This window comes from Manacus candei, unplaced genomic scaffold (genome assembly GCF_025592945.1).
Source record: "Manacus candei isolate 608988 ecotype Guabito, Panama unplaced genomic scaffold, ASM2559294v1 h1tg000043l, whole genome shotgun sequence".
NCBI classification, from domain to species: Eukaryota; Metazoa; Chordata; class Aves; order Passeriformes; family Pipridae; genus Manacus; species Manacus candei.
This window is the reverse complement of record NW_026138091.1, coordinates 18,926,159-18,941,949: the sequence shown is the minus strand read 5'-3', so window position 1 is coordinate 18,941,949 and position 15,791 is coordinate 18,926,159. Positions and strand designations below refer to the sequence as shown.

Here is a 15,791-nt window from a genome sequence, read left to right as displayed (position 1 = left end):
GGAGGAAAATATGGGCGTTGTGCAACCTCAAATGAAAGAGAAAATGCAACACTTGATGAATCTTAAGAATTTCAGTTTCAATTTTTTTAATCTTTCTAGTTTTGTCTTTTACTGTACCTTTTCCTCATATAGCAGGCTGTAAGGAGAGGGTATCTGGCGCTTGCATGTTTATCCTTAATTTGAATGGTGATTAAGAAATCAACAAAAACTGAATTGCTATGCCACAAGCACAGAATTTGAAAGGCTACTGATATGCAAGTGACTTCCTAGATGTTGTCACCAACTTAGAGGAGTTTGAGAGCCACAGCACATCAAGAAATCAAAATAGAAAAGCTTCACATGAATTAGTTGCCCGAAGGGAAAAAGAGGCAGGAACTGGACATAAAAGGACAAAGGGGATGCACAGCAGCCCACAGCAGTTACTGATGTCTGTCTATTCTCTCCTTGCAAAGATAAGGAAGGGCAAACTGGATAAAACCACCAAAGCAGGTGCCAGCACTTCCTTTAATGTCTTCGAGACCAAGAGAAGTGAAGCCCCTTGCTGGGAAGTGTAGTGGGTGATGGATGGCAGTGATAGGGGAGTAGTGACATCTGATAGAAGAGGGAGCTAATACTCTTTCCCAGACAGGGTGCCAGCTTTAGACTCTCTACCTGGACAGAAAATTTGAACATAACCTTTAAAAAGTGAATACAACTCACTTGCTGTACTCTGAAACAGAGAAATTGTGGCCTGCTGGTAGTGTAGTCGCTGTCTACAGGTGAGAACAGAGCCAGGGCAGTGGCAGGCAGGTTATACTGCTTTTTCACGGGAAGCCTATTGTCCTCATCCAGGTCCTGGGAGGATGTCCAGGATGAAGTAAAAAACGACTAGGGTAATGCACTTATCTTGAAAATACTTTTATGTGTATATTTGTATGTGTTCAGTACCCCTTGGTTCTGGTGCACCTCTGCCTGTCCTGAGGTAGGTATTATGGGACTCAATTAAATGGTTTTGAGGTGGAGGCGTGCAGGAAGACTGCATTTCCCTTTCTTATGTACGCTGAACAAGTTGGTAACATCTCTGTCTCGGTCCCTTCTATAAAAAAAGCAGGTATCTGGAAATTAATTAGTGATTGCATACCTCAGCACATCAGGGAGGATTAATGTATTAACAGCCTCCTATGTACTATATCATATTTCTGGAATACTTTTAATCCATTCAAATGCATAGCAATGAATTAAAGAAAAAAAAACCCAAGGTATTCTGGGCTGCAATTTTTATTCAGAACATGGAGCTCCTTAAAGCATGTGGATAATTACCATGAACCAGCAGACCTGGCCCAAGTAGGAGGTGTTTCATTCCAATGCACCATCTGCAAGAATGGTTAAAGGATAAATGCAGGCTACATTGTTCCAGCAAAAACTCCCCATAGAGAGAACTAATAAAGGTTCATCTCTATAACCTAGTCAGGTATACACAAATACAGGCAAAGCATAATCTTGGGATGTCATAGAAGAAATCCTTATGGGTTTATTCAACCTAAACTGAGAAAAGTGCAAAATGTTTATGTGTTTCGAAGGGGGTTTCTTAATGTCAGTGGAAGGACACGGGTCTGTAATACTATCACAGAGCCAGGAAAATGCACTGTTTCTCTTCACTCTTTGGGCAGAAACCAGGGTGGTTCTAATCATGGAGAAAATAATTATGACAGTCAGGGTATAAGCAGTATTCGCACAGGCCCTTTGGGTTTTTTTCATTCCTAGTGCAAGTGTTTCCTTCATAAAAGCTTTTGCACTTTCTTCAAAGGAAATGGCTAATATTCAACATTTTTTTGCTGAAATATTCACTTCAGTTGTAAGTTTCCTAGACTTTCTTCTGTAGACACCTTTTGCACCACAATTGGCCCACTGAGGTCTCCAGTGCACCCAGTCTGTGAAGCTAACCCAGTGAAGTCCTTAGCTGTGACGTAATAGTTAATGCCATGCCTTTTCTTTCTGCATGAATTTGAAAACTGAAGTTCTAGTGTATGCCACCATTAACAGGGATTTCCTGTGATGTGTCTGCCCTCTTGCTTTAGCTAGTGGGCTTCAAATCATATAGAATATTTTCAGGTTGAGTACATCGTACCTCAGGGATCGCAGTTCTGTCAGTCATTGCAGGCAGTCTTAAAAGGTTTGCTCTCCCAAAATGGTGGTTGGGATGGTTTCATAGCGAGGGAATTCCAGATGAGAGCTATGTGCAGCCATGCCAGGGGCTGAAAGGTGAACAATGCACAACAGCGTTTCATTTTCAGGCAGTCCTTTCATGACTTAAAAGACAGCAAGAGGCAGATCTCCCAGTCTGTCTGTGGAACATAATAGAAGTATAGGTATTTATTTCATGTATAGATATATGGATGGGTATCGGTCACTCCTAAGACATCTACCATGCTAACACTGAAGAAACAAAGTGAACACAATGTAACCCAAAGAAAGGAGGAAAAATATCACCAAAGTTAATCAGTGTAATTCTGTGGAAGTCAGCATACCTCAGTTACTTGTCTCATAGATCTGGGTCTTACTGAAATCACCAAGGATGTTGCCATCACTTCAGTGGGCCCCAGGATGTCTTACTGGCTGTGGCTGTTGCCATTGGAAAGGTTGATGAATAAATGTTTTTCTTATTCTTCAAGCTTTCTCAATAACAACAAAGGTAACTGTAATATCAAACCTTGGCTTTTACCACCATCTTCACAGCTTCATGAGCATCCTTGACCTGTCTAGTGCAGTGTCTGCCAGAAATACTCCAAATAACTCTAAACAAACACACATATTTCATTGTCATTGTACAGTACCATAAAGGGATCCAAGTTCAAACCCTCAACAGCAATAAAGCATATCCATAAAAGCTTGCTCTGAGATATTGATTAGCCTGACTCCACTATCACATGGAGCTAACACCTTCCAGACTGGCTCTGATAGCTCTGCATAACACTGCATTGTGCAATGTAGACTTTGAAGCTAAGCCCTGTGGCCACTGCTACAAGCAGCATCATTAGACACAAGGTCCCGGCCAATTGTGTGTGTATTAAGCAGAGAAGAAAACAGATATACATCAAAACCTACATTACTTACATGCAAGAATGAGAAAGTCTTATCCGTTCTCCAACTCCAAGATTTCCCTTGCATTCAAAACCCTGGGAATATCGCACATAGCTGTACAATTAATCATTATGGATTTTCATTTGGGTTCTACTGTTGTTCTTCTTCCTTAGTTCTTGCCTACCTATTTGTTTCTCCTGGGAGAAACAAATTTGTTCTCCTCCTGTGACCTGCTGGAGGCAAGGATCATGGGTGTTATACAGGCAGCCGTACTGGAAATAGCATATCTGTGCTATTCTTCATTTCTCTCAAAACAGAATAACAATAATGAATACCTATGCACCTGAGGTACTTTTATGGGCCTCCTCACTCCCTCATTTCTCTGCTGTTTTAGGGTAGGACTAGCATAATCTAATATTAGGTACCCACATCAAAAATGTCATCATGCAAGGTAACCAACCTAGGTACTTTCAATGAGCCATTGATTCTTTTAAGATACAGGTTTTTGACAGTTAGAGGCATCAGAGTGCTTTGAAGCATCCAAGATGTGCCTGTTCCTCCTGCTGACCAGGCAGGCCATCCACAGGACCAATGCAGTACAGAGTAGACATCACAGAACTCAATGTTTTGTCAGAGAAATCTCACCCCATGAGACCCACAATACCTTGCATTTAGTGAAGACCAAGCCCAGATTTTCAAAATCAGTATTCACATATTCACAAGTGCCACATTGGCATTAATGAGCCATTTAGAATTTTATGTAAAAGAAAATTAGCCTGATTTGCTGAGTTTCTCTCTGAAAGCTTATATCCTACTAAGAAAGCAAACTTGGCGAAGCCATTTAAGGCTTGTCAGGATTAAAAGGAGGTCAAACTGAATTTTCTCACCAAAAGGATGCACAGCTAAAGCTGGAAGATGGTGGGCTTGCTCTTTTGAGGAGACAACCAACAAAAGGACCACCAAAAGAGAGTCAGGCTTGCTGCTCCATTACCCCACAGGGATGGAGAAAAGAGACAGGGAGCTCCTGCCAGCCCAGCATCTCCACCTCTTACACCAGTCCGTGCCTGGGATCAGAATGTGTTTCTGGCTTTCCAGGAGGGCTCCAGGGAGGCTGCAGCACTGCTCCCCAGCAGCTTTGCCGACAACAACCTGGAAAATGCGGACCTTGCCCTGCTGCAGAGCTATTGCTGAGCACTGTTCTCACAGTTCACAGAGAATCAGACCTGTAACAAAATCCTGCCAGAGGGCAGCAAATCCCTACAATTACTTGTTTTTCATATTGCTGAATGTGATTCTAAACTGCAGCATGTCGAGTTTCCCCTGTGAGAGCTGTACTACCATCCTGCCCCTCTGCTCTCCTGCTTGTCACAGCCTGGTTTAGGGAGGTGTCACTAGCTGGGCTGGGCACATCCTCGGGTGATTCACCCCCGATTTCAGGGAGCACTTCCAATGCAGGACCTATGTCACAAGTATGCCAGTGGCATGCATTGGCAGCCATCCATGCCCTGGGCCACGCCATGGCATCACACCAAAACCCATGGGGCTCACAAGAGACTGCTCTTGCTGGGGTCTATCTTCCAAGGGGAAGTGGGAGGCACAGCACTCCTGCACCATGGTCCACACACCTCTCCTCAGGCAGGGCTGGGGTGTAATTAACCCTACACTTTACTGTATGCTGGATGTACTGATTTGCTGCCTCAAAGCCCTCTGAGCTGGCACATGGCGAAGGCAGTGCCTGCAAGCTAAAGAAAATAGTAGTAATAAAAATCATCAGCAACAGCATAACAACAACAATAATATTACTGTAGTTTATTGAAGACTGCAAGGAAGTGGCAGACCACTCTGCCCCCTGAGACAAACTTGTAATGAAGGACTTAATATTTAAAAGTTAGACTCAATGATCCTTGTGGGACCCTTCCAACCCAGAATATTCTGTAATTCTGACTTAGCATAAAAAGATATTTGTAGTTGCTCTATTGTTAAGGAGGAAAAAGTTGCTGGTTTATACTTGGTGTGATAGCAAATGACTGACTTCTGACTTCTGATTTTATTCCACTTGATCCATTTAGCCACCACACAAACATACATGCTCCATCTGAAGTCACGTGTTTGTAGCATGCAGAAAGGATATCCTGTGCCCAAGCTCTGCTCAATATTTTTCCCTTTCCCCAGACTTTTCAAATTTGCTTCCTGTTGTGCAGGATTGCTAAGTTGTACCTCTCTTTTGGCTAGGTATTTCTTTCACTTGTATCTGTCATAGTCAACAAAATCCAGATTGAATATATCCAGTTATAACCCTTCTGCTAACTATATTTTTCTCTGTAAACTAAGGCAACACAGAAGCATCCCATCTTGGTGTCCAGTTGACAGTGAAAATGCAGAGTGGACAGCAATCTCCCACAGAGAGAAAGTAGAAACATCTTTACTGGGCAGCAAACAGCTCTAGCAAAGACTAAGCAAAATCAGCCTAAAACAGGCAGTTCTGAATTGAAGAGACAGAGAGAAGTAATTGAACCAGATCACAGGATACTGCTGAAAAAAATAACTGGCTAATTGATAAATGTTCATCCGGTGATATAAGCCCTGTATTCCTCTCCCCCAGTTAATATAGAACTGACGACTACACTTTCAAGCTTTGGCATTTGTCTTGTAACAGCCTCCTCCAGTGAGGTTACACTATTCGTATCAAGGAATTAGAAAAATTAAAAATTATTAATAAAGGCAGTGATATTTTCTCCTCTCTACAACAATATGACATTGATGCAGCATAAGCCTGATGAGCTTAAACAGGCAAGCCAGTTGCAAAATACTCTTTGGTAAAAGATGTGCATGGTTTTTGAAACAAGAATTTTCACATCCACAATTACCCAATAAAATCCCTGGATTTTTACAGAATAACCCTTTTATTGACTTTTTATCAGCAAAACTACAGCTGATACACTCAGAAGTCTGATGGTGGAACAAGTTTTTTTCCAGTTGAAGTCATGCTGTCAGCTGTGAATTGTGCACTCCGTGCTGGACCTGAATTTGGTGGCAATATGCTCGGGGGCTTGTGACACAGGAGATGACCCAGAGAGCCGCAGAGTTGCAGCAGCCTCAGAGAGGATGGTATGTGTGGATGCATTGCTGCCATCTGTCTCTGCCTTTCCTCATGTGGATGGGGGCTTATTAGACCAAGGTATCCTTTAGTGATTTGTCTCATTCAGATTCTGCAGAGTATCTCTGTTATGTTAGTGAATGCAGGGGACTGAATATGCAGCATAATGGACAATGAAAATGGAGCAGGACCTCACCTCATAATAATCTGCCTGACCCAGTGTCATTGATGGCTGATTATAGACAAGATTCAAAACCCTTTAGCACAGTCCTTCACTGATCCCCATGAAGGTGCTAGGAAACCTGAGCAGCATTAACTGCTGAGGAATGTTTCAAGTTCAGGGCTGAGCACTCTCAAAATCCTACAAATTAAAGTATCAATCTGATGCAGCAGAGCTATTTCCCTAGCACCTGTAAGGAATGAGTTGAATAAAGAATCAAAAGTTAAAATCCTGAATTATTGGAAGGCAATTTTTTAGTAAAATTTAACTTACTCTGACTTTTGTGGGACTTCTGGACAGAGGAGATCAGATTTCAGAAGACAAGCTACAAGCGTGTGTTGGATTCATCAGGACAGTCATCTGGCCTTTACCATCTCAGCTCCTTTTGCTGCCATACTGGACTTTTCTTATTTACGTGGGAACATATGTATTCCAGTCACTTACTAGGTAGCTGGATTTTTTAATCTAATAAAATGAAGAAAATTGATCAAGTGACCTTATGCTATTTACTTGTTCTCCACTTCGTGCTGCATAGATGTCTTTTATATGTATATAATTATACCTGACAGTGGTCCAGCCTGGGAGATTTGATTCATGCGTAGTCCTAGCAAAAGGCAGATAGTTTGATGAATTAATTTAAGGGCCCACTGGCATCCATGGCAGTCTTTATGCTTAGATTGTACTTTCCCAATGCTCTTGATGCCAGTGACTGTGTTATTTTCTGGCATACACTGAAATAATCGTGAAGCTCCTTTGTCCTGTGTCCAGCATGGCAAGGTTCTCAGCGCTCCACAATTTTCCCCCTGTTTTAAGCCCAAAGGTTTTTCAGTACCTGCCTTTTCCAAAGATAGTAGCCTTTACACTAGGAGCTATATTTTGTATGCTTGTACTAAAGAATCAGCACAATGGCCTGAGTCCTAGAACAGTCTGAGGAGGCTACATTGTTATGACATTGTCTTCATGGGGTATAGAGTATTAAGAAATTATATGGATTACACCATGTACAAAGCAAGAAGTTTCATATTCTTTGAGGGTATGTCAGCCTCGAGACATGAAGACTGTGTTCAGGAGTCGTCTTCAACTGGCTCCCAGTATGACCAGGTTTTCTGTCACACGGTTCATTTACCTGCAGCTCAAAATACCCCAGCGCAAAGATCCATGTGCTTAGAGGACCACAGTCCAGCATAGCCAGCTGCCTGACTTCAGGCTGAGTCAGAAAAAAAGTTGGAGCCCATTTTAAAGCTCAGAACTACTTGGGCTGTCCACATCCATGGAGTTCCTGAGCTCACAGTGCATTCATTCGAGATGGATGTAGGCCATTTCTGGACCAGAAATGGGCTTCATGGCATGTCCTCACCACCCTTTTCTCACCACCTGAATTCTGAGGCTGAGATGAAGGAGCAATCATCAACAGATTACTGCTGCCTTACTCTTACTCCCCACAGCATTTTAAATTGGGAAGCAGCTTTCCTCTCGGTCCACTTTTCCGATTCAATTGTAAGGCAAATGCTAACTGAAAATGAAGCAAGTGGTCCTTTATGATCTGAGCATGTTCTTCTCAGGGGGCTAGCCCTGCACAATAGAAAGGAGCTGACTCTCCTCCCAGTAGCTTTCCTAGGAGTCCAGCAGAGTTACTGTGTATTTGCACTAGGGTAAGATCATGCCCCCAAACTGAGCAGAACAAGCACCCACACGCTCACTGGAGTGATTAGAGCTCACACCCAGCACCAGCAGATATGGGTGACATTCCTTTATTCCTACTCCCACAGAATGGGTAAGGCAACAAAAAAAATAAAAAAGGAATTTGATTTTTTCACCCCCACCAGCTGAGCTTTACATTAAAGCTAAATGTTAATGTTGGAGAAAATACAACAGTTCAGCGTTGTCAGTCTAAGGGATTACTGCAATTATTTTAAGCTGGGGGTCATGTAAACCTCGTTAAGCCTCATGTATGGACAGAGACTTCGAACAAACATAATGAGCCTTTCTCAGTGGCCATGCTCTCCTCAGCTGTCACAGGACCTGCTGCTTCACTGCAAGGAGAACAGAGGGGATATTTTGAGGAACTGCTACTGACTGTCCTTGCAACAGCTGGTGGGTGCTGGGAACTGATGGACTAATGACAGTCTGAAAAGGAAATTCCACGGGTGAACAAAGAGAACATGAATATTTCATATCTGCTTTTCAGCTACTGCAAATCAATGAAGATATACTATCTTACAGGAGATGAGTGTGTGCCCCTTTAAGAGTGGAGAAATCAAAACAAAATTAAAATAGGAGATCACATTCTGGTGAGGTTAATGTGAAAAGTGAGGTAAGTCTACCCCTCAAATTAGCATCTTCAATGCAATCAGATTGGTTTATTATTGGTTTTTAATCCAAACATGCTCAGAGCTGAGTATTGCTGCTGAGATGCAAATACAACAATGGTGCTTACACATCACTACTCCTTCTAAAACAAGGTGTAACAGTACCTGAATTCTTGTGGAGGTCCAGGGAGAGCTTGTCTTGTTCCTCCCTACTTCTAGGTTTAGAAAAAATGTCCAAATTCCACACCACAAAGTTCGATGCTGAGACAAGAAAATAATACTTGTCCATGGAGCAGTCCAAAGATTCTGAAGGGCTTCAGTGCATGCTTATATTAATTAATCTCATGCAATCAGCATCACTTTCTATTATAGGTACTCAAGGGCTTTGTGGGCTCTTTAAGCCTGACTCAGTTTTACCAGGCTTGAAGAAGCACCTTTGACAGAGCACTGAGTGGTACGCACTGGCCCTGCCTCGGTCCTGTCCCTACCAAAGCCAGATTGCGTCTTGCCTGGAGCAATGCTCCCCCATCCCCGCATCCCCCTGGTGGAAAATCAGCATCGTTACCACGGCCTGTGGTCTCCCATGTGGGGAAATCCCGTGTCAAACTGCCCTGCCAGTGCTTTGGGCATTCCCTGTACCCATGAAGCCAAGGCAGCCCAGCATAGGGGGGGCAATACCTGGCATAAGCTTGTTTTAACATTCCCATCAGCAGCTATGTGCAGAAATGGAGAGGCAGATTCCCTGGGCATTAAAATGCTCGCTTTCCTTCACAATGGGGACAGGCATGAGCAACTATACACAGAGGGCAAGGGTAACAACACAAGGTGAATGCAAGTGCCAGCTGAAGAAAACCCAGCTGTCCTCTGTGTACATGACTTGCTGCCTGTACCGCAGTTGAGGAGGGAGGTGTTATCCCTGTAGGGTTTCCATAGCACATAGATCAGGTGGAAAAAACCCAGGGTAAGGAGCACTGTCAGTAAAGGGAAAAACTAAATGCTTTTAGTTCTACCCTGGAAACTCAGCATCAGAAGGAGCAATACAAAAAATGCTCTTAAATAATCTGCTGCCCAGTTGACTGAGAAGGTTATTACTACCACAGAAACAAACATAATTTTTCAAAACACTGCCCTCAAATATCAAACTTCTTGACTGTCTGAGGAGAAAAAGCAGACTGATGATATGGTCTGCTTTGCTTCTCGCAGATACTGGAAAGCACCTTAAATAAAAGCTGGCAGAGTTCTTGCTGTAATGGAAAAATGAGAAAGGAGCTCTGACTTTCTCTGAGAAAACAGGCTGCCACTGTGTTAAAATATCACCCTAGTAAAAAAAGAAATAAAATTTTTGAAGAGGCTACATATTGTTGAAATAAGAGCAGCCACATAAGTGAAGTTTAAAATACTGTTCTTTGAAATTATAGGAGTCTGTTTATTTTTAGCTTGTTAGATGCTGTTAGCTTCCTGTATAAACGGAGTTACATAATAGACATAATCCATGCAGCAGCACAGGCCAGACGTGCCAAGCTACAAGGTTACGCAACTGCCTTCGAGTTCGCGCCTGCCAGGCAGAAAACAAAGCCTCACATCCCTCAGAACTGTTCTGCTGCTTCTGAGTCAAACTCAGACACATGCATTACAATATGAACATGCATACTGTCATTGATATACACATGTGCACGTAAATATGTATGGATATCAACACGCATACACATATCCCCTTGTTTTCTTATTACATCTTAAACAAGGCACTTGTTGAATCAGAAAAATACTACCATGGAATTACTCTACTGACATTCAGTGAGGGATAAACTGGTATGTTGTAACTATTAAAAGCATCAAAGTTAACCCTCAAGGACACACTTACTTGGGGAAGCCACCAAAAGACTTTTCCCCTCTTTCCTAATGGGACCTCTAACTGCTCCTTACTGCTTTGTGCTGTGGTCTGTGGAAGGCACACGGTGCCATTGCTGAATAAGAACAGCTCAGGGGCTTTAAATTCATTAAGCAGTATGCAAAAGCATTGTTTTCCCTTAGGTTCTTAGAAGGATCAGACTTTTATATCTGAGAAACTGTACTGTTACCAGCCAGCATGGTTCTTCGAAGTGTACAGAAGTACTACATTCAATTTTTAGAGTAACCTGTGTTTTCAACCACTCCCACCCTCTGAGTCTAGTCCAGATTGACAGGAAATTACTTTTCCTGAAAGGTAAACAAAAGTGGAGTTGTGGCTGCCACAGCATCTTAAGCGTATCAGAGTTTCTTCGGTAAAACCTTTCCTGTGTATTCTTATTATGCATGGTGTGCAAGTTTAATTCACTATCTACAAAAAATTCTTTCAGTGCAAAACTGGTGCAATTTTTAATTTAAGCAACATTTTTTTTATTTAAGCAGGGAGTTTTAAGGGAAGAAATGTACACACATATTTATTTATGTGCGGCATTACAAATCCAAACTGGTCTGAGATTTCATTCGGTTGGTTTTGTCTGTGAGAGCTGTTAGCTCCTTTTTAAACAACAATATCATTCCCATTTTTACAAAGCCGCTGACCCTAGCAGAGGACATTGCATTTGGAAAAAGGTGATGAAACACAAAAATGTTCAGCCAGCAAGCCTTACTTGTCCTTTTTCAACTTAAAGACTCAGTGGCAAAAGGGTACTTCAGAAAACATTAAATACCCACGTTCCTGAGTTGGACCGCACCAGGAGAGTTTTATCTACCCCAGTTTTAGCATCTGGTGACGCACTGAGGTCTGGGCTGATCACTGCAAGGAGCTCTCAGTTTTGAGGGAGTCCAGCAGATGCCCTGACATGGCAATACCTCTTGGAATGATGAGCTGCTCACTGTCCCCCATGGAGGATGGGAGGAGGGCAGAGGCTGCCAGGCCCTACCCTTCCTCTGCCACACAGACCCCAGGGTGTAGGTTGGATGAGCCATGACTGATGCTACCAACTACATACCAAGGCTACTTACTCACTTTATTGTCTCGAGTGACAATACTCAGCTTATGGCTTTGCTACCACTTCCTTGTGGGTTTTGTCCACTTCCTTAGCCATGGTTCAACTGTATAAGTATCACAATGTGAGTCAGATAGAGGAATTATTCTGACTTTCAGAAAAAAACATTGTGGGGAAGCACCCCTTCTTTAACAAGGCAACTTTTGACTTGGATGGTTTCCCAACTCAGATCAGGGCAAGGGCCTGTGAACAACTGTGCCAGCACAAGCAGAGGACAGCACACTATGATACAGGGATGGGAGTGAGAGGAAAGGTTGGGAGCAGGAAGAAGATGCCCAGGACACCTAAAACTGGTCAAGTGGGAACCACAGCCCCACATATCTACCAGTAAGACTGAAGTGGAACAAAATGAATCCCAGCCTTTCCATACATTTATGAGTTGCTCAGAACATACAGCATTTTATTAAGGGCAACATGCAGTTGTGGTAGGAGAGAAAAAGGAAATGAGTATAACATTTCTCCAAATTTCAAAATTTTTGAATAATAAATCAGGGAATTTGAGAAAAGCTGAAAGCCTGCCAGTCTTTTTATTGTGTATCCTCAACTAATTAGAAGACTCTTCAGCTCAGCATTTAGGAAGAGCTGGGGTCTGAGTCCATGATCATCTTGAAGCAGAAGTGGTCCAAAATAAATAAATAAATAAATAACATAAACCCTTATTCCTGTTGTCTCCGGAAACCAATGTTTACTTCCCAGGATCACCTATGGTTTAAGAGCTGGTTCTAGATGATAGACATCATCATGAAGGTTCTCTGCTGCTTCAAACTCTCCCATCTCCAAAGAGTTCTACCACAGGTACAAGCTGGATCATGTGTCTCCAAAGAGTGAACCATATAACCTGTTTGGGGTGACCAATGAACCAGAGGAAAAAAAAAAAAGAAGAAAATAAAAGGATTTTCCCTACCTTCGAGGTTGCTGGGCTTTACAAGAAAACCTATTCACTTGAATTTTATTTCAGTATTCAGACATGATTAAGTGAATTGATTAGTCCATAGTTTATTTTGAAGACTTGTATTAATTTAATGGCAACAGGAATTAAAAATTTATTACAAAGGTTTGGACTATATTTCACATTTCTCCACAACAGTGGTACATGCAAAGTGGTGCATGCTTTATGTTCCTGCTGAGCATTAGGTTCCAGCCAACCTTGCATGATCCTATCCTGCACTCTCCCTGGTACAGGACACTGATGCAGCACCACAGTGTGCTGGTAGTGTATAGTGACCCAGTGTATAGTCACCCGTGGAGCTAAGGAATCAAAAGCATCCTGACTTTGGTACTGGCTGGTGTAGTTAGTGGTCCCACACGGGAGCACTTAAGTTGTGGGAGCACTTACATGCATTTGTGCAACCTCTGCCTGGCCTCAGTATGTAGCAGGGCTACCTCCAAATACACTTCTTCCAGGGACATTGTCTTATGGTAAATCTTACTTTTTTTACAAAATAAAGGGCCCTAACCAGGTGAAATAGAAAAAAAAAAAAACAAACATGAAATTACATTCTCTTAGGTACTTCTTTAAGAAGTTTAAGTTCCTTCATTAAGAAGCCCAGACCAAATTCAGATTTTTGTCTTCTACCTAAGACAATCTAGTGATGAGGATACAGAACTGGGCTTGCAGTTCTTCACAGAAATACATGAGCTGAATTAAAACACCTTTGTGTCCAGGTAAATGTACTACCACAGACACTCATACACTCTTCTGTGCAAAGCGGTAACCTAATGACTAAAGAAGGGTCATTGGGCAAATTTACACCTGACATAAACTGACAGAGCCTTATAGACTTGCACAGGGCTCTGCTGCTATTCCCTAATAGAGAATATACACAACAGATTGAATCAGGAACACTGATACTTCACCCACAGCACTTGTATAGTTTGCATAAACTTCACACAAAGTAGCAGAACTTTAGTTGATGAAGACCTTATGTCAGTTTAATTGAATTTATGCTACCCAAATAAATTGTGTATATGTCACTATGCTGTTTATTTTTATAAGGCTACAGATATAATGAAAACACATTACAAAGTGGCACAGAACATTTTATAAACACATTTCACTGACACACTGCATGAACATTACACCATTTTCACATCAGTTCTGGTTTCAGAACACAGGACAGCATTACACAAAACAGAAGCATCCAGTTTAAATACAGACCTACATTGGTGATAGGTATTTAGCAAAACTGGGCTAATTGTTTCTATGTTCTCAAGATACTGAAATATGTGTAAGTTCCCTTGAATTTTAGCAAACTCTGAACCAAATGAAGGAGCTAAAGCAGAATATATATAAAATCAATTAAAAATAGTTTTAAATGTAAACACCATAACTTCTGTCTAAAGGTGTAGGCCCCTTAATAGCTATCCATTTTTCTAAACTTTAATTTTAATCCTTTCTCTCCCACACCAAAGTAATGAAGTTTTTTATCTTCAAGTGTGCTGTCATCTGTTGTCATTGCACATTGCAAATCAAAAGTTCTCCTGTAGCTTCTCAGCACATATCATTACAGAGTGACTCACTATAGCTAGCACTAAGTCTCTGACTTAAGTCAGTCCCATTTCAGTGTCTAGGTTTGCAGCATTAACATATCTACTGCAGATATTTTGTGAGCTGGGTATTTGGTTGAGTGAACCAAAGCTTTACATTTCACATCGATCGTGACATGTTAATGTTTAAAGTAATTTAGGGCAGTATCAAGAAGGGAGCCTGGCTGAGGGCCAGATTCAGACCTCTTTACTCAGTTGAGTATTCTCTCCATATAGCCTTGCTGATCTTAATCAAACTGCTACAGCAATAGGGTTCTATGTACTGTAAGCAATGTAGTTAGGCCACAGATGATCAATACAGCCCTGGTAAGAGCCAAAAAAAGTTTTAGACCCATATGCGGGTTTCTTATTAATGTCTGTGTCTGTGATCTGGAACAATATTCAGTTCAATGCATCATACAAAAGCCTCAAAAGAAAATAATTTTAGTATCTTCCATAAGTCAGGGAGATGTAGGGAATGTTTGGCTTTGTCTTCAATTCAGTGAAAGCATCCATTGTTATATCAAAAGGCTGTGTGGAAGACAGAGAGGTCTTTGATGAAAACACATTTGTTCACACATGAACGTGAACCAATGAATAACTGCAAATGGACGTGCCACAGTCTGACAGTATGACATGTTATGGATGCTAAATTAACGAGTAATCAGTAGTTCATTAAGCTATGCCACCTTCAAAGAGGTTCCCATCTGCAGCTGAAGGCTGCAAGCCAAAATATTCCAATGAATAGAGTTCTTCATTTTCTCCTGCCCTGCATCAGGGAGAGGCACAGTGAGAGTGGGATCTGTCAGCCTGTTCCTGTTTCCCAGTCACTGACCAGACAGTGGAAAGCATAGACCTGCAGCAGCTCCAAAGGCAGCAGGGGTGCCAAGCAGCAAGGCTGCCTCCTTCCCAAGGGCTCAGATGAGCAGAGAAGCACTCCACCATTCCCTGCCCAGGCAGAAGCACCATGGGGTGCCAGCTGCCAGAGCTGCTCTCAGAGCTCAGGAGCCCCTCATCTAAAAGGAATTGCAGAGATGTTCAGTCAAAGATACCTTTGAAACTTATGGCATTGTAAATACCTCTAGAAGTAACGAGTCAAATTAGGCCTCAAAATACTGAAATATACAATTTTAAAAGTGTGTGCTGATGTATAACTCCATACTCTTCCCACTGCCCATGCAGAAGCAGTAGGATCAGTGAGCTGTGGTGGATGTGGCTCTGGGCACAGTGCTACTGCTCACACAAAGTGCCACCTGACTTCAGCAAGAGCTGCAGTGAACAGTTTGTGATCCCTAGTCTACATGAAGACTTTCCTCATCACCACGAAAATCACCCAGCCCTGAAATAAAGAGGTTCTATGTTCTTTTTTTTTTAAGTTTCTACATGGTTGAATCTTTGTACAATTTCATCCAACTTTTTCACTCTGGTAAAAAAGTTTCACTGCCGCTGCAGAAGCATCTGTTGAATGTATGAGTAAAACATGAGTTAGGAGTAAAGGAACTGTTAAAAAAAAAAGGGATCTGCTTTCAAAATGTTTAGTGTCTGAAGCAATTCCAGGAGTGGGAGAA

The 15,791-nt window shown here is 42.0% G+C and overlaps 1 pseudogene; it reads right to left on the bottom strand.

The window, feature by feature from the left end:
• LOC127474508 (hyaluronidase-4-like) overlaps positions 1-2,286 on the bottom strand; it is a 47,533-nt pseudogene extending 45,247 nt beyond the window's left edge.
• Positions 2,287-15,791: the final 13,505 nt, after the last annotated feature.